We start from the raw sequence: 19,646 nt of genomic DNA on the forward strand, positions 1-19,646 counted from the left end.
CCCCATAGTCATTCGGTTTTTTGAAGGTTTTTTTCCTGCTCTTCATTAACAGCTATTGTGTTTTCAGCGTAGCAATATGGTCCGATATGTATACTTGTTCGAGTCTAAATATCGGACCCTATTGCTACGCTGAAAGCACAATAGCGTTTATATTGCTATTCTGACATTATATTTTGTGTTATAATCATGTTTTTGTCAGCAACAACTACCAGAATGGTCCATGTCGTCGATTGCAGACGACCTTTTAGTGCTTATATCCCTTTGCGCATGTATCCACAGAAATCACCGAACATTGAAAAACCCATGGACCGGTATAGGGAGAAGACTCGAGATAACAGTTTTCAATCTTTTGTAAAATGTGAACCATATAAGGTACATCGAAAAGAAAAACAGATTCGTGATGAATATTTTACTGGTTATACGATTAACGCATAGTTGTTGATCGTGATCTTTTCTACCTTTTCTTAAATTGTGTAACACCGGGTAGGGGTGTGTGAGTTGTGACCGCAGGCAAACGTGTCACGTTGGCACGTACGCTACACAAGTTGTAAAAATGCATAATATTTAACCACGTAAAGACAGTCGTGTAGGACTTTCATCTCTTAACATGCTAATTCAACATGCTTTAAATAAACTTGGCCAAAAAATTATTGCAAAAATTTCGCACGCTCAGAAAAGCGTTAAACCACAAGCCATTTTAATTGAACTTTATATGCTGGAAAAGGTAATTATATCTACTGTACATATCATTTGTTCGATCGGTGGTACTTTGTATAGGCATCTTGTGGCAGCCTGTCAAACAAGGTCACCCCTAAAATCAACCTGACAAAAACCAATGCCCAGTATTTTAAAATCTGCAAAAAATGAGAATATACACTTACCAAACACTTCTGACTACCATTGGAAAGGCCATTCAATTTCCTGTTCAGACCATATTTTTCATGCACCTTACGTCTCTAGTCTTGATGTAGCCTTTTGTCAAAGGCGGTAGGTGTCAACTGTTTCAGAGGCCAAAAAAGGCACGTTTTGCGGCCATTTTTGAGGGGTCTTCCACTGAAAGAGCCATATCTGCTCAAGTTCTCAAGGAATTAATTAAAAAAGTTCAGAAGTTATGACCAATAGGCTGACCAGAATCTGTACTGACTTTTGTGAACGTGTATATACTAAGCGTGTCGTATTACGTAACTTTTCCAAAAGACCTAAACAAATATTCTTATTAATTCAGGGTTTAATGACAAAACGTCTGTGGTTATTTTTAGCCGGAGCACTGTGTTCCGTGCGATACACGCTTTGGTGATTTGATGGTTGTAAGAGTGTGCGGCGGGCGCGCGGTAGTGTGTGTGTGTGTGTGTGTGTGTGTGTGTGTGTGTGTGTGTGTTTATGCGTCATTTTTGTTAGTGTGTGTGTTAGAGAGAACGAGTGAAAGAGAGAGAGAGAGTGCGTGTACGTGAGAGAGAGAGAGAGAGAGAGAGAGAGAGAGAGAGAGAGAGAGAGAGAGAGAGAGAGAGAGAGAGTCAGAGGAAGTGAGAAAGCTACAATAAGAGAGAAAGAGAGATGAGGAACATGCGCACGAGAAAGAGACAGAAACAGAGGTATAGAGAGGAGGACAGACACACACACTCTCTCAGTCTCTCCCCCCCCCCTCTCTCCCTTTCTCTCTCTCAGTCTCTCTGTCTCTAACACACACACAAACACAATCGGCACAAACAGACACACACACACACACACGCACGCACACACACACACACGCACACAACCCTCTCTTTCTCTCTCTCTCACTCAGTCTCTCTGTCTCCAACACACACATTATCACGAACAGACTCGAACGTACACATATACACACAGGAAAACACACTCACACACACACACACACACACACACACACACACACACACACACATACGTTCCTTTCCGCCAAACTGGGTTCCTCACATCACACAACGGATAGTGCGTTTGTAGTGCACTTGCACTACAACGGCACTGGGCGCAGTGCCTTTGTAGTGCACTTGCACTACAACGGCACTGGGTGCAGTACTCGCTCCGGGATCGACGAATTTTACACTAAAAAAGGCACAAAATTTGACCTATTTCGTCGCCTATAGGGGACGGAAAGAATGTCATTTTAAACATGGTTATGACATTCTTTCCGTCAAAAAAAAAAGTTTTTTTTTTTTTAATTTTTTTTTTACGGAAAGAATGTCATTTTGAACATGGTTATGACATTCTTTCCGTCAAAAAAGACGTTTTTATTTTTTTTATTTTTTTTATTTTCACTCTTTGTCATGCTTAAAAAAAGTGGGTCCCTGATTGAGGAACCCAGTTTTCAAAAGAACCCAGTTTTTACTGAGTGTTAACTAGCCGTGAACCCGGTTTGATGGATAGGAACGTACACACACACACACACACACACACATGTAGTGTATCAATAGAGTTATTGCCCTTGAACCGGGGGTTGCGCTCCCTTGTATCATGGCCATGTAAGAAGTACGAAATAAATCGGCTGTTCATTGAAACCGTCTTCGAAGTGTTTGTATGCCTAGAGCATGACTGGAATATGTTAGTTGCATCAGACAACACTATTCTACAACACACACACACACACACACACACACACACACACACACACACACACACACACTCGCACTCGCACACATACACACACACACGTACACACACACGTACACACACACACTCACACAAACTACCGCGCGCCCGGCTAAAAAAAATAACCTCAGCACAGGCCAAGGACTGAAAATTTCTACGGTGACTGTATGCAGTAAAAAAAGACGATCATCGATAATTTTTCTTGTGCGTTCCCATCTTCAGCAAATGTAAACCAGCATACACTCAGATCTGCCTGAAACTTTGGCAACAATTGCCTCAATCATATTTTGCTTAGCATGCAAAGTCACGATTTTTTGTCCTTAAAGGCTGTTCTTAGCCAGACGAACCTTTGGTTCGCAAACTAGGTTCGTGGGGTTCGGCGAACCTCAAGACTGGTTCGGCGAACTTGTCTTGGTTCTTAACCAGACGAACCTGAGTTTTCGAACTAGGTTTGGGGGGTTCGGCGAACTAGGTTCGGGGTTTGCAAGTCATGTCTTGGAAACCTTGAAGATCGGGCCGAACCTTTGACTCTTCTGCCAAGGAGGAAGACAAATTATTGAAAAACTGAATCTCAATGGCGGACGAAATCACCCAAGTCAAAATTACATTTTCTGAGATTTTATAAAAACAACGCTTGAACGAAAAGGTAGAATGGTGACTTCCGTTCGATTTCAAGTTAAGCTTTTCACTTTTCCGAGCAAGACAACCGCTGAGAGTGAAAAAACGCCGCTGTTCGACTTCGAAATTTCCAGTCGTAGACGACCTTCGCTTCTGCAGCATTGTGTTAGTGCAGGTGAGGCAGTGTTACTCATTTCGCTGAGCTCGTTTTCGTATTGTTGTGCATTAGGATCATCTAGTATGATATGAATGAAAGCAGGAATGACTTCGGCATGTAAACGCATTGATTTTGTCGAAATCAGCACAGCAGTAAGCTAGATTCTTTCTGCTCAATTTGTTTAATTTTTTTCTTCAAAAGTTTATGACTTTGATTTTGATTGTTTGTTTATCTCATCGGCACAACATCCATCAGGCAAAATATCAATATGTTGAATGATAACGTTGAGATAAGGAAGTTCACACATTTATCTGCTTGCAACAACAATCGCAAGGACAGATCTATCTGCTTCGTTGACTGCTAGATTTTCATTGAATTTCCCAAGTAATGATGATCTCGTTTTCAATTAGATCTGGACAGTGTTTGTGTTCTTAGATTCATGATTGACCATGCAGGCTGATTGAGATCATAACATTGTGTTTGTTTGTGCTGGTGCAATGTGCAGATCAATGGCCCGGACCGCAGGATGACCCAGTGATCAATACAACTTGCGTTCACCACTCAGTGACATTGTCTTCCACCTAACTCAAGGGCAAAAATAAAGGTACATGCTGGTGAAATCATTGTGCAATTTATGTCTGTGAAGATCAAGATAGTTGTTAGCTCTAACTGATCATGCTTATTATTATCAAGTTACATACACACTCCGCCCCAGCACCACCCTAAACCCATAACAACACTCTCCAGTCCAACTACCCCCACCCTTCCGTGCAACATATGTTGCCGTCTGTACCTTGTTTGTGGTTATGGGGAGTGCTCAAATAGTTCCATAACTGTTAATATAAATTAAAAGTACTGAGAGTTTCATTTTCCATTGCTCTTCCCCTTCCTCACGTCACATTACACACTCCCTTTGCCCCATCCCCCACCCCCTCTCTCTTTCTATGCTCTCTTTTTTCTTTTACTTCTTCTTCTCTTTCTCTCTCTCTCTACCTGTATAAATCAGCTCTCTGGTTGTTGCTTCTGTAAGTGTAATGTAAAGTTCTACATCTCTGCATTTGTATTGTCATTTTTCAGAATGCCCTTGTAATAACTTCAGCGTCTGCCCATCTACTATATAATACTGGTAGGATTTTCGGTGGTTTTTCGATTCCTGTGACCAAACCGCGCGGATTTGTGCCTTCTCCTTCGGTTGCTATGCCAACGTGACCCAGGAAATCGATTCCGCTAGGTCCCGACTTCCAATTTTGTCCACGAACAAAGTTTGAAGAGGTTTGTCTCGCAAATTTGAGCAGACAACAGTGAACTTTGACCTGAACTTTGACATCGCGGCGAAAGAGATCTGTGATTGGTTCTTCTTCAACTTTCGGTTCGACTAAACACGCGACCGCACCTCAGACGAACCTAGCTGTGTGTTTTATTTCTCTACCCCAGACGAACCTAAAATAATAAGAAGATAGATAGATCTGTTTATCTGTTAATGGAACTCCAAAATATTCCATAGATTTGTTTACTAAATAGTTCGAAACATTATCACCTGATAAGTCGCCGTATAACCTTATAGGTTCCAGCGACTAAATATTTTCCCCCGGTGCAACCATAGACATGTACGTCATCATGATCTCCCCTTAATTTGACCGTTATTTTGGCTGTCTTAGTGAAATGGTAAGATATATCTCTATGTTTTTTACATGTAAGTGTTCGGAAAAAATACAGTTATAGCAGTTATGTACAAAAATAAGCAGCATATGCTCTTTTCGCCAAAGTAAAGTCCTTTTTTCTTCTGGTTTCTTATATGTGTCACAGCACACCGCAAGCTTTTAGGCGAATAGCAAGTGAGTGGTATATATATATCATCAATTTTATAGTAGGTAACGGTGTAAATTAGTTGCCATGTTCATGTCCATTATACGTTTTCCATATTCCATATGTGTCATTTAATTGTGTGTTGCTTGATGCCATGTATGTATGTGTGTGTGTGTGTACATGACTTTAAATAAGCATGGATTGGATGTGTGCACTCGATTGTGTGTGTGAACCATGTATATATTTTCTGTTGTCAATTACATATGTTATACTATGCGTTTGAATCATTAAGTATTTTAGACGTCATACTTTTTTTCGTATCTTCACGATGGCTTTTTACCCGTTTAAATTTTAATGCTTCCAACTTTCAAAGCGCTGCACGGCTGGGAAGAGATGCGCACTTTTATCACTGTTGTTCATGTAGACGTAATCATGGATTTATGCAAACGTCATACCTGCTGTATTTTATTTTGTTTGTTTGTATAGTCGCGTGCGGTCGCGCAGTCTTTTTGGTCAGTTCCGATTACCTCCCATTGATGCGAAAACCTATATGACTGTTTTTTGTTATTTTTCTCTCTGTTAATTCACCAGTGGCTATGTAACATGTGTTACAGAATTGCACCGGTGTAAGGGTTAACATTTTATTTTTCACCAAGAGAATATAATTCATTATATGCGGGATAATGTGCGGGGGGGGGGGGGGGGGGGGGGTGCAAACAACATTTTCACAACCTTATAGGTTCCAGCGACTAAATATTTTCCCCCGGTGCAACCATAGACATGTACGTCATCATGATCTCCCCTTAATTTGACCGTTATTTTGGCTGTCTTAGTGAAATGGTAAGATATATCTCTATGTTGTTTACATGTAAGTGTTCGGAAAAAATACAGTTATAGCAGTTATGTACAAAAATAAGCAGCATATGCTCTTTTCGCCAAAGTAAAGTCCTTTTTTCTTCTGGTTTCTTATATGTGTCACAGCACACCGCAAGCTTTTAGGCGAATAGCAAGTGAGTGGTATATATATCATCAATTTTATAGTAGGTAACGGTGTAAATTACTTGCCATGTTCATGTCCATTATACGTTTTCCATATTCCATATGTGTCATTTAATTGTGTGTTGCTTGATGCTTGATGCCATGTATGTATGTGTGTGTGTGTGTGTGTGTACATGACTTTAAATAAGCATGGATGTGTGCACTCGATTGTGTGTGTGAACCATGTATATATTTTCTGTTGTCAATGTTGTCAATTACATATGTTATACTATGCGTTTGAATCATTAAGTATTTTAGACGTCATACTTTTTTTCGTATCTTCACGATGGCTTTTTACCCGTTTAAATTTTAATGCTTCCAACTTTCAAAGCGCTGCACGGCTGGGAAGAGATGCGCACTTTTATCACTGTTGTTCATGTAGACGTAATCATGGATTCATGCAAACGTCATACCTGCTGTATTTTATTTTGTTTGTTTGTATAGTCGCGTGCGGTCGCGCAGTCTTTTTGGTCAGTTCCGATTACCTCCCATTGATGCGAAAACCTATATAAGAAGATAGATAGATCTGTTTATCTGGAACTCCAAAATATTCCATAGATTTGTTTACTTAATTTTTAAAAGATAAGTTCGAAACATTATCACCTGATAAGTCGCCGTATAACCTTATAGGTTCCAGCGACTAAATATTTTCCCCCGGTGCAACCATAGACATGTACGTCATCATGATCTCCCCTTAATTTGACCGTTATTTTGGCTGTCTTAGTGAAATGGTAAGATATATCTCTATGTTTTTTACATGTAAGTGTTCGGAAAAAATACAGTTATAGCAGTTATGTACAAAAATAAGCAGCATATGCTCTTTTCGCCAAAGTAAAGTCCTTTTTTCTTCTGGTTTCTTATATGTGTCACAGCACACTGCAAGCTTTTAGGCGAATAGCAAGTGAGTGGTATATATATATCATCAATTTTATAGTAGGTAACGGTGTAAATTACTTGCCATGTTCATGTCCATTATACGTTTTCCATATTCCATATGTGTCATTTAATTGTGTGTTGCTTGATGCCATGTATGTATGTGTGTGTGTGTGTACATGACTTTAAATAAGCATGGATGTGTGCACTCGATTGTGTGTGTGAACCATGTATATATTTTCTGTTGTCAGTTACATATGTTATACTATGCGTTTGAATCATTAAGTATTTTACACGTCATACTTTTTTTCGTATCTTCACGATGGCTTTTTACCCGTTTAAATTTTAATGCTTCCAACTTTCAAAGCGCTGCACGGCTGGGAAGAGATGCGCACTTTTATCACTGTTGTTCATGTAGACGTAATCATGGATTCATGCAAACGCCATACCTGCTGTATTTTATTTTGTTTGTTTGTATAGTCGCGTGCGGTCGCGCAGTCTTTTTGGTCAGTTCCGATTACCTCCCATTGATGCGAAAACCTATATGACTGTTTTTTGTTATTTTTCTCTCTGTTAATTCACCAGTGGCTATGTAACATGTGTTACAGAATTGCACCGGTGTAAGGGTTAACATTTTATTTTTCACCAAGAGAATATAATTCATTATATGCGGGATAATGTGCGGGCTGGGGGGGGGGGGGGGGGGGGAGGGGTGCAAACAACATTTTCACAAGCACATAACCAACAAAATGACATCGCATGCGCAGCACACAAAGTGCGTAGCACGGGTACCACTAGTGGAGTCTATATAGGTCAAAGTCTCAAATGTGATGTGATCAAGAGGATGCCGCAATGATCCAGGTAATATTGCAAATACTCAAACTGATCTAAAAGCAGAAGCATAACGTGATCCACAAACATTTCTGCTTAAACATTACAGGGTTACAGTACACCCAGAAAAACAGCTGGATGTTAGTGCATAATTATCTGCAAGTGCAAGCAACATCGACCCTCTCCCCCTGCTCTTTTTCCATCAGCAAGAGCAACATTTATTTTCATGTACAACTTTTCTAGTGCCTCTTATGTTGTATAACTGTTGATATTTAAATGAAGCAAGTGTTTGTTTTCAATGGCACTGCATTTCCCATGTACACACACACACACACACACATACACACACATTCGCATTGTCTCTGCCTGTCTGTCTGTCTGTCTGTGTCTGTCTGTCTCTCTCTCTGTCTCTGTCTCTCTCTGTCTCTCTCTGTCTCTCTCTGTCTCTCTCTCTCTCTCTCTCTCTCTCTCTCTCTCTCTCTCTCTCTCTCTCTCTCTCTCTCTCTCTGTTTTTACATCAGTAATTTTGATCACTTGCACTTCACTGGGATTTAGTTACTGAATCAGTCATTCAGTGAGAGTGTTATGTAGAGTAAGAGTATTGAGTCTGCTGCTGCTGCTGCTGTTGTTCTTACTCATTACTGTTTCTCCTCTCTGCATAATTCTTGTTCTCCCTTAAAATGCTGGTGTTGTTTTCATCATTACAGTATCTGTCCATTGAGTCTGCGTCTGAGCTGTGATGGGACCAAAAAGATTCCAGAATGAAAGAGGTAACTTTTACTGATCTTTATTTAGTTAATGGAGAAGTTGGTTCACATAATGCATTACAGAGTTGCTGCCTTTTTAGATATATTAAACATTGTACCAGTCATTACATGATCAAACTGTGTTAGCCACCCCACCTTCCCCGGTTCCCAGCTATCCTTCTATCCCCGCCTCTAAACCCCCACCCCAATCCTTCCATCTCCCCCAAATCAAATTTACTGACACAACACTGATTTTCATTTTACCTTATTTAAGTGTTCTTTGAATAAAATTATATAGCCTGTTGCTGCTGCAAATGTTGTTGTGACTGTTCTTCCTCAGTGTATATTTTTTTCCTTTCCTCAGAATGCAGTTCTCCCATGCACCACAGCGTCTATCAATGGAGTCTACAATATTGTCTGGGATGTGATTTGAGCAAGAGCATGTCAGAATGATCAAGGTAACTTTTTAAACGCACAGAACTGATCAAACTGTAGAATTCAAGTACACAATTTCAGATGTTTTCAAATGCATAACATACTGCAACAGTCAGGGTCTTTCTCCACATAAAGAGTGTGAGGTTTTCTTGGTAAAATTGCGATTTGACTGCTAAAATGTTTAATCCATTCACTAACACTTTCAAAAAAACACCCCCCCTCCGATCAGAAAGGACGGAGCAAGTGTAGCCGTTTGAAAATTCATTGATGTAGTCCATCGTAGTAGGATATCCTTATTTTGGAACATAATCGTAGTAGGATATCCTTATTTGGAACATAATGTAAACCGGAAGTTTTCCGCAAAGTGCTCAACCACCCAGAATTCCTAGCGGTGAGCAGCCACTGCCTTGACGAAAGTTCTCTGGTAAGTTCTTTTTATCAATTATGCAATACATTCTTGTCGTATAAGACTTTTAAGTGGCTGCAAACAAGGCTTCATAATGCAACAAAACAGTTTCAAGCAATGTGTTTGCTCTGTTCACGTACTGTGTTCGTCATTCGTAGATATCAAATCTTAGCCGAGTTGACGCATTTCAGGGAACCTCTCAAAAGTCAGTTTTACGCTTACAGCATTGCACATTACGGTACTTTATGTTTGATGGCGGTTTACAAAGAGGCTCTGCTTAATGATTCGGTTCAGGAATTAAGGAGTCATCATAAAAATAAAGCAAAAGCATAGGTCTAACACTAACTCAATGTTTCGAGAGGCACAGTTCCGACACAGTGACACACGTACACTGTAACACTGACAATGAAATCTAAAACGCTTGCAATCGATCTAAATTTGTATTTCTGCACACACAAAATATTTCGACTACAAAATAAGGATCGGAATCAAAAACAATTGTATTTTCCAACAAGAGTCCTTGATTTGTGTGCTTTCATTTTTAATGAGTTTACGTAGACTAGTCTAGTACCCGCAACACCGATGTCAGAATCGCCATTGATTTTCCTGCAAGACTAACAACTACAGATCTAACTGAATCAGTTGAATCGGAGATCTAGATTCTCCGGTCGAATCTTAGAATGCAGCTGGTTTTTGGCTCACGTAAGTGTAGCCTATGCGATGCTAACTTTTGTCTGTCTGTGCGTGCGTGCGTGCGTGCGTGCGTGCGTATGTATGTATGTATGTATATAGGTATGTCTGTGGTAGAAACTTTAACATTTGAAGACGTCATATTACATTGACGTCACATTATGACGTACGAGGGTTAGACGTCACGCGATGGAATTACTGAAAGTCTCGGTGATTGTTATTATGGGAACATGTCAATACGTCCCAATACCATTACGTCCCAGTACCATTACGTCCCAGTACCATTACGTCCCAGTACCATTGCGTCCCAGTACCATTGCGTCCCAATACCATTGGGTCCCAGTACCATTGCGTCCCAGTACCACTACGTCCCAATACAATTACGTGCCATTGGGTCCCCGTACCATTAGGTCCCAATACTAGTGAATTTAATTTCTGAGATGTTACTGTAGCAGTGTAGCGACACGTTTTGTAATAAAAGTGCGTTTTGTAATAAATTTATTACAAATCGTGTTCGGATTACACAATTTTTATTACAAAACGCGTTCAACACGATTTGTAATAAAAATTGTGTCGGTACATAGCAGTATTTCACAAATAAAAATAAAATAAAAAGATGTGTACCGGTTAGTCGAGATGAGGTGAAGTGGAAAAAAATAAAAATAAATAAATAAATAAATAAATGTTTGTTCATGGGAGAAAAAAAATCCTTCACGATATAATCAGAAACTGTAAAGGATATTGCATGTCAGTTTGTTTGTTTTGAGGCGCTCCTTGCTTTCCTTACAGGTTTTCTGAGGTAACCATGTTCTTTCTTTTAAAATGAACTGAAGCACGCTAACCTAAACCGAAGTGTAAAATTAATATATGCTTTAGCGGTGCTCGACACAAAAAAAAAATACTGAAACAGTACAGTACACCGCTTTGTATTCCACTGTATGTAATCGAGCATGACATGACTGTAGGCTTATTTACTGAGTAGACGATGTTTAAACCCGTTTCTGAGAAAAGCTAGACTGACTGTCCAGTCATCGAACCTTCAGCACATAGACACCGAGACACACAGATAGCGAAACCCATACACGCACAAATGTAGACACAGACACCTACATACATACACACACACACACACACACACACACACACACACACACACACACACACACACACACACACACACACACACACATACATACACACACACACAAACACACACATGCGCGCGCCCGCAAGAATATACATACATGCACAATCAGTGACATAGACTAGTTCTACATGGGACGATGTTTCAATAACAAATCATTTTATTTTTCTTCCTGTTTAATGACTGAACAAACACAACCGTATCTTTAAAAATCAACAACTGCATAGTCTGGTAAAATCCTGGTTCGTATGTACATGTTTAACATTTAACATATTACTCTGCAACCCTCCTGCGATTAAAATTCCTTTTGGATTCATAAATCGAAGACACTTGAATTAAATATTATTGGGCGAGAAACTGTTATGTTACTTTACATAAACAGGTACTGTAAGTAACACACGCCTAAAAAAAAAGGAACATTATAAAGGCCTTCAACTAGCTGTTCTTCTTTTCTTCTCCACGATCATCATCATTATCATCATCTCCACAATCATCATCATTATCATCATCTCGTCGTCGTCATCATCATCATCATCAACATCAACAACAACCACCAACAACAACAACTTTTTTTTTTTTTTACAAAACACAATAGAAAAGAGAAAAAAATAAATGTGTCAAGTAAGTGCATATACAGGCTTCAATATTATTGCTACGTAAATTTATGCAATCTTGAAGCTTGAAATTACTCGGATAATATAAGGTAAGATACTCCGTACTTATAAAATCCACTGTTCATTTTCATCCTTTCGCTGACCTACTCTGTCGTACAATATCCATGCCACACACAGACACACACACACACACACACACATACACACACACTGCCCACAGCAGCGTTCAAGCATTGCTCAAGTAACAATTGTGTTGGGACGTAATGGTACGGGGACGTAATGGGATTCCTTTATGGGACGTATCGAGATGCAATTTTCTTGGGACCTATCGACACGCAATTTTGTTGGGACGCAATGGTACGGGACGCAATGGCACTGGGACCCAATGGTATTGGGACCCAATGGGATTGCTTAATGGGACGCAATGAGACGGCATTTTTTTGGGACGCAATGGTACTGGGACACAATGGTACTGGGACGTATTGGCATGACCCCGTTATTATGAGCGGGCCGAGACTATTTGGCAGTCGTGTCCATGAAAGTAGGCTACATGCAGACAGACAGATCTAGATCTAGTGTCTCGCTTTCTTGCACAGTTTCACCTATGCTCTTTCTGTGTGTGTGTGTGTGTGTGTGTGTGTGTGTGTGTGTGTGTGTGTGTGTGTGTGTGTGTGTGTGTGTGTGTATGTGTGACGGAGTGATTGAGTTTGTGTTAATGTTTGTCGATTTCTTACGTGAGCCTTGAAGGCTTCGCCTCTTGTTATTTTTGTATTTCTTATGTCTATGTGTGTGCCGTATGTGTGTAAAATGTGCGTGCGTATGTCTGTGGATGTGTGTGTGTGCGTCTGTGTGTGTGCATGTGTGTGTGTACGTACGTGCGTGCGCACGTGCGTGCGTGTGTGTGACATTCACGTGGTAGTACGAGTGATTGTGTGAATCGGAGTATCTGTACGTGTTTGTTTTCTTATACCTGATCATGTTTTAGACGATTCATGTATGCATTTATAGTTCTTAAAAATGCCAAACGTGTAACTCATTATACATTTGCCCCTTATGGCATAAATAAACTAATACTGTACTGTATTGCATGGTAGGTATAAGCCACGTATTTTATTCACTTATGATTCATGTCCGTCAAGTATAACCGTTTGTCCATTTCTTAGACTGTGTCTTTTAACACTTTTGTTTTGTTGTTTCTTTTTTTTTCTGTCGATACTCAGGTCGAACACAGTACGCTTATCTCATGTCTCAACTCTGAGCTAAGCATCGTCTCCACCGGTCAGAAGAGGCAGGGCAGGGCCAGCAGGTGCGGCAGTGTTACATTGTTTGTCAGCGCAATCGGGGACACAGAGAGTCCGCATGCGGACAGCTACTCAAGAAGCTGCCGCCAAGAGTTATCGGGAAGAAAGATCCAGTCTCTTAGTCTTACAGTGAGTTTGTGTAGTTACAAATGTAATGGTTTGAAGATTTCTTCTCTCTGTTATTGCTTGAGTGCTTATGTTAATCTCAGTTATTCAAGTATGGGCTGTATATTGTAAATGCGTGTGTGTGTGTGTGTGTGTTTGTGTGTGTGCATATGAGAGAGAGAGAGAGAGAGAGAGAGAGAGAGAGAGAGAGAGTGGTGACACACTATACTTCCGTTTGCTGTTTAAAAGGATACTTACAAAATCGACAATCCCATCAATCAGTCGAGACACAATTTATTAACAAAAGAATTTTAATTATATACCAACTTATTTAATGCATACACTCTTACATATGTATACATCTGAATGCATAAAGCACACACACAAACATGTACAAAGTAACCCCCCCCCCCAAAAAAAAAAAAAAAAAAAAAAAACATTAAAATGCTGATAACTCATGAATTACTTCTACAACTTACTTCAAATTTGGTGTACATTGGCCTGAGATATGGGATGATAATTCCACAAAGTTTCATGAATGCCGGTCAAGTGCGCATGGCTTATAATTATATCTACATGCCACTTGTTTCATAATACTACATTTAAAACAGATAAAATGGATACAAATTTGAATGCATTACATTATTTCATGACAATAGGACTTTTAACTGTGTTGGTCAGAACATGATTAAGGGCAGGCACTGGTGTTAAAAGTGATTTTTTTTGTTTCATAAGTGTTGGGTCAAAAATTGTTGCACAATTAAAGAACTCAGTCCATCTCCTGAGAAAATGAAAAAATTCTTTTTTTTGGATCACCGGTTGCCTTGGTAGCAATCCAAGATGGCCACCAAACTGCCACTTTTTAAAACCCTAAGGCTTTTACAAAACCGAAAGGAATTTTGTTTTGGTGCTTGTTATTTATACATTAGCACAATACCCAACTTTTGTTAGAGGCTTTTTTTGAAATCTACAGTCATTCAAAAGATATCAGTGATAAAAATGAGTGACCTTGAATTTTATGAAAAACCGCCCCCAAAAATGGTATAACTTCTCACGAAAAAAAAAATTCAACAAAACGCTCTAACAAAATCTGCGAAATAACGCACTCGAGATGTATGCAAAGTTTCAACAACGCAAGTTTATTAGAAAAAAAGCCTTAGGCTTTTGAAGTGACAAAAAAGTAGTTTTGAGAAAATACACAAAACGTGAAGAAAATGTATTTTTTTTACACAAACGTTTATGAAACATGTAACAAAACAACACTAACAAAACAACAGGTATTGCTTAGTTCCACAAGAAAAACGGAAACAAAATTCAACAAAATTTTAAAAAAAACAGCCAGTGTTCAGCAAGCACCAAGGAACCTGTTCCAAGGTCACAATGATCAACTCTTATCCGTTACGTGCACGCTGCGTAAAGTATGCCCATCCATAATTCCCAACTTGTTACCAGTGAAGCCTCTTATCTTGGACCTCTTTTGGACTTGCTTTGAATAATCAGGGAGTCATATGGCAGTGTTCTTTACTTTCTATACTACAATATTTGGGTTGACTTCTGTGAATTGCCTTGCAATGCCATGGGTACTTTGGAAGCTCCTCTCCAGCTTCCACCTCTGCATCTGTAGAGACAACATAAATTTAAAATTAATATGTCTATGACAAACTCAAATACTGCTATTCACATTTTCCCAACAATGACCCCCCTCCCCCCCCCCCCCCCCCCCCACATTTGAAAAAAGATATTGTAATGTGATACATGTAACACGATATTTGGGCGCATGCACATGTCAGTGCTGATAGTCAAGCAGTGAACAAAAAGATGTTGACAAATCATGTGAATGTTGCGAAGGCAGTGCAGGTTTGGTTTACAGCTATTGCACATACATTGCATGCAGAAACCATATGGTCTGCATGGGAAGTATGACCACAAGCAATGTTCACTCACTGAGCCATGTGAATGCATGTTTGTTTGAGCCACAAGAAAACTGTGATCACAGGAGGAAGCTATAGGCCTATATATAATATGCTCGAGAAAATAAATGAGGAAAGAACAGATGTTTTGCTCCAACCCTGACAAACCTTGTGACAACCAAGCTTCACAGTAGCAGCACATAACAGACTTTGCATCCTATTCAGTTTCTTTGCATCAGGGTGTTGTTACTTAGATTCTGTTCTTCAGCATATAACAGTCACACACACAGAGCCAGAGCCGCACACATAACCAAACAAATATATAAACTTCTACATGTTTGTCAAAAGAAGAAAAAATTACCTACCTACTACCATCTTGCTTATCGGCTGCTTGGAATCTTCCCTGCTCTGCTTGGGCTAGTATTCAACTGCACCAGATTTCCCAGGAGATGCATGGTGTTGCACCATGGCTGAACAAAGTCATTTTTGTATTGATTGTTCTTTTTCTAAGCAGTTAATTTGCTTTTTCCAGAGAAAAGATATAGGGTCTGCCTTCTCGTCGCCATAAATGGCGAACTCCGTGTTGTCCTTATTGCCGTACGCATTCCGCTCAGCAACTCTAAAATAAGTCGTGGCTCAAAACACTCATGGCAACGTGCTTCAAACGTACACCACCGATGGTGATTTCTTGCTCCGTCCCAGGTGTTGCAAGGGCAGCAGCATAGTTTCCAGCCAATTTTCATTCTGGACGAAGAAGAATGCACAAACTTGATCTTCCGATTCGTTCGTAGCAATAGCAGACGACACTATCGACTCGCACTTTCTTTTTAAACTTCCGTCACGGCAGCCTCTACAGAATCAGAATCAGAATCAGAATCAGAATTTATTGTCATTAAAGCACATAGCCTATTGACACATTCAAGATACATAAGTACAGGAAAAAAATAGCAATATAACATAACATACATGTAATACAAAACCAAGTGGAACAGGGTGAACAAAGAGGACCTGAAGATGAGCATAGGTTATTGAGGACAGTCGGAAGACGCATTGCATCTGCGTAGTTGAAAACAATCGTACACATATTTTGCCAATTGCCTTTGGATGTCGCTGTCAGTAAACAGAGAACTGACTCTTATTTCATCACTGCCGGTGGAAGTATTCGGTAATAACTGTTGCCTGAGATGAGCATACATTGTACATGAATCAAGGAAATGAAGTTCATCCTCCACCACTCCACAGTTTCTGCATAGTCTTTCCTCCCTTGGTGTTCCCGTGTATCTGCCCTTTTCGATTTCTAAGTCATGGGCACTTATACGTAGTTTGCTCATAGCCTGTCTGTGTTCTTGTGTTAGCAAAAGATAGGGTTGTAGAGAGTAGTCGTGTGACACTCCCTTGTAAAACTGTAGTTTAGAGGAGTTTCCTTCTTTTTTTGTCCTCCAGAGCCTGACAAATTGAGTTTCTACATGTTTTGTTAGCGCGTGTTTCAGTCTTGCCGGGTGTATTGTGCTTTGGTTTTGCCACACGTGTTTGAAGCCTGAGGAAGTCAGGAACTCGCGTACAAATAAGAGCCATTTATTTTCCTCTTTATGTTCTTGTGAGAGAAGGCTTGAGTAAGTTTGCCTAAGAAGCCCATGTTGGTCAGATTCCATGATGTGTAACCAAAATGATATGATCTGTCCCTACAACTGATCTGATTTTACTCGATAATCATCTCCTTTGCGTGTCAAGCACTGAAATCGGGGCAAAACGTGTATTTAACTGAAGTTTCCACAAAGATATCCCAGGAAAATCGCAGCTGTAGATATTTCACATCGCCTTTGGCAAGATCTGGCGGAAATGAAGAATATTGCATTCTGGGAAGGCCGAATCGAACCGAACGAGACCGAGCATAAACGAAGTTTAATATCCGCGATTCGATTGGTCAGCAGCGAAAATTGCTCATACGGAATTTCCCGGAATCTTCATCGGTTCTCTTCGGCTCATTGGAATGTCTTCTAGTTGCTGTTACTAACGGCGCGAAACCCGTAAACGGAAATTCCCGTTGTCCGCGGTATGAACTGATCGTAGCAAAGAAAAGACAACTCATTCCAGTCATGCTAACGTGACCACCGTTGACGATGTGTTTGACTCGCAGTCACCTCTCAAACATACGCATTTTTTTGCTGTTTTGTGTTTGTTCAATACACAATTGCATACACATACATTGTTTATTTAGCCGTTTTGACCGTTTATGATTAATTCTGATCTAAAATCAGTACATCAGAGTAACCAGAAGAGGTTCAAAATCCAGAATCAGAAAGAAAATGGAAATGACCAGGGAACAAAAAAATCACTTTTTTCACTGTGGTGTCTTCCCTTAACGGGGGAGCTGGTCCTGTCCATTGCTGAGCGGCTCCCATCCCCGGTTTTGGGCATGGCCTGCAACCTTAACAGAGGATCCTTCCCAGAGGAGCCTACTTCAAGTGCAGCCACGTGTCCTTCCAGGTGTGTTTGTCACCACTACCAAGATAGGGGAAGGGAGGTTGATAACCACCCGTCAAAGACCTGTAATTACAAAAATAGTACTTAAACATCTGAAACAGTTTCAAAAATGTTAGCACACTGCTGTTAATCGCCATACGTTATACATGACTCGACTATGATGTGCCGTAATTATGCATTTAAATTATGATGAAAAAACAACAACCTGAAAAGTGATGGGCGTGTCCGGATAGGGCGGATAATCGTTATATGAAATCTTTAGAAATGTGTCCTGTTTCAGTTATTAATCTTTAAATGTTATAACAACATCCTGGAAATTCAGTAGAAATGGCCCAGTCAGGCTGATTTTTGGGCAACTACAGGGTGACCTTAAAAAAATGCAACCCTCAAAAATGCTAATAACTTCTACATCTGTTGAGCGAATCACTTTATATTTGGGGGACATAAACTTCAGCCTATCCACGACCCTTCCACATCTTGGCAACTTTTTTTGAAATAGCACAAAAGTCTGACCATTTGATCTACAAAATTTCCCCTTTGTGAAAGTGTCACGGTAGCTGAAGTTTATGTCCCCCAAATATAATGTGATTCGGTCAACAGATGTAGAAGTTATTAGCATTTTTGAGGGTTGCATTTTTGGGGGGTCACCCTGTCACCCAGTCTTCTTCAAAATGGAAAAACAACACTGCTAGGCACAACAGCTGAACCAAATCAATTTGTGTGGGCAAAAAATGAGTTGTTCTTCAATTTGAGATAATAAAACAACAAACAGGGTCACTCTTGCTCACACAATCAAATCTGCATCCAAATCAGTATGTGTTGTTCACATATCTTGTCTAACATGGACGCTATGGCAGGCTGAGCGGTGTAGGTGTCAATACTCTCAGCAGGCATAAAAGGCAGTTTTTGAAGCCATTTTAGCGGGTAATAAGACAAAGAATGGTACATTTGAGTAACTCGCAAACGCATTGCCTTCAAACTTTCGGAGATTTGTGTTAACACATGTCGTAAAGTACACACGAAATCTCAAGTCATGTGAGGTATTAGTTCTGCTGTTATGCGACATCCTAGAAAGAGTTTTAAAAATAAGGATCTGCCCTGTCCGATTGAACAGAAAAAAAATTAGAATTAGCATGCATTTAGAAAAATGAAAGCTTCAATTTACCCTTAAATTTAATACAGTTTCACCAATGGCTGTTCAAAGCGCACTTGTTTAAAGGCATACTAACGCACTCCCGTGTTTACAAAGTGTAGTTTGCCCACAATCGATGTCAAACGCACCATAAGACCATATAATGACGATACGTCACCATGCGCGGACCATAATACATGCATTACAGCTTGTTCTAGCCTCTGAAAAAGTGAGGATGTCAACAAAGCCGCGGTGTTCTCTCCCTTGCATCAACGTTACATGTGTTGCCAAATCTATAAATAGGACGATCCAGATCAAAATGAAAATTCAAATATCTCAACATTTAAGGGGTCCTAGACCACAATATTTTGCAGGGAACTTAATTTAGTCTGTCTCCAGCTGTTGGTAAAGCAATTAGCGTGTATAGTCATCGAGTACATATGGCTTTAAACGCACACACACATTTTGGGAAAATGCTTTTTCAAGAGCCATTGATCAGTTAAGCGTGTCGGCAGTGAGCTTTGCTATGCGTAGGCCGACATTTGCGCTCAGCGCTCTGAATGAGTCAACTTTAAAAAACTACTTTCGCGTTGAAATCCTCATACCACCCATGTCTGATAAAATATGTACATGAAATTTGAGTATGTGGCGCATCTGTCATTGTTCTTGAAGATTTCAACAAATAAAATTTGTTCAATGATTCAGCAAAAACCTATCGTCAATTTAAGAACTGTTTCTGACATGACAAATAA

At 39.9% G+C, this 19,646-nt stretch overlaps 3 long non-coding RNA genes across 3 annotated transcripts; 2 read left to right on the plus strand and 1 right to left on the minus strand.

Annotated features, from left to right (window-relative positions):
* The first annotated feature begins 2,961 nt into the window (after nucleotides 1–2,961).
* Nucleotides 2,962–4,499, plus strand: LOC138980050 (uncharacterized). Its single transcript, XR_011460223.1, has 3 exons — nucleotides 2,962–3,397; nucleotides 3,885–3,983; nucleotides 4,457–4,499. It is a non-coding gene; the product is annotated as an uncharacterized lncRNA (long non-coding RNA).
* A 3,394-nt stretch (nucleotides 4,500–7,893) lies between these two features.
* Nucleotides 7,894–9,151, plus strand: LOC138980051 (uncharacterized). Its single transcript, XR_011460224.1, has 3 exons — nucleotides 7,894–7,957; nucleotides 8,635–8,697; nucleotides 9,038–9,151. It is a non-coding gene; the product is annotated as an uncharacterized lncRNA (long non-coding RNA).
* Nucleotides 9,152–14,435: 5,284 nt separating this feature from the next.
* LOC138980052 (uncharacterized) lies at nucleotides 14,436–16,123 on the minus strand. The gene is made up of 2 exons (XR_011460225.1): nucleotides 15,644–16,123; nucleotides 14,436–14,986 (listed from the first exon to the last, which is right to left on the minus strand). It is a non-coding gene; the product is annotated as an uncharacterized lncRNA (long non-coding RNA).
* Between the last annotated feature and the right edge of the window lie 3,523 nt (nucleotides 16,124–19,646).

This window comes from Littorina saxatilis, linkage group LG11 (genome assembly GCF_037325665.1).
Source record: "Littorina saxatilis isolate snail1 linkage group LG11, US_GU_Lsax_2.0, whole genome shotgun sequence".
Classification (NCBI taxonomy): domain Eukaryota; kingdom Metazoa; phylum Mollusca; class Gastropoda; order Littorinimorpha; family Littorinidae; genus Littorina; species Littorina saxatilis.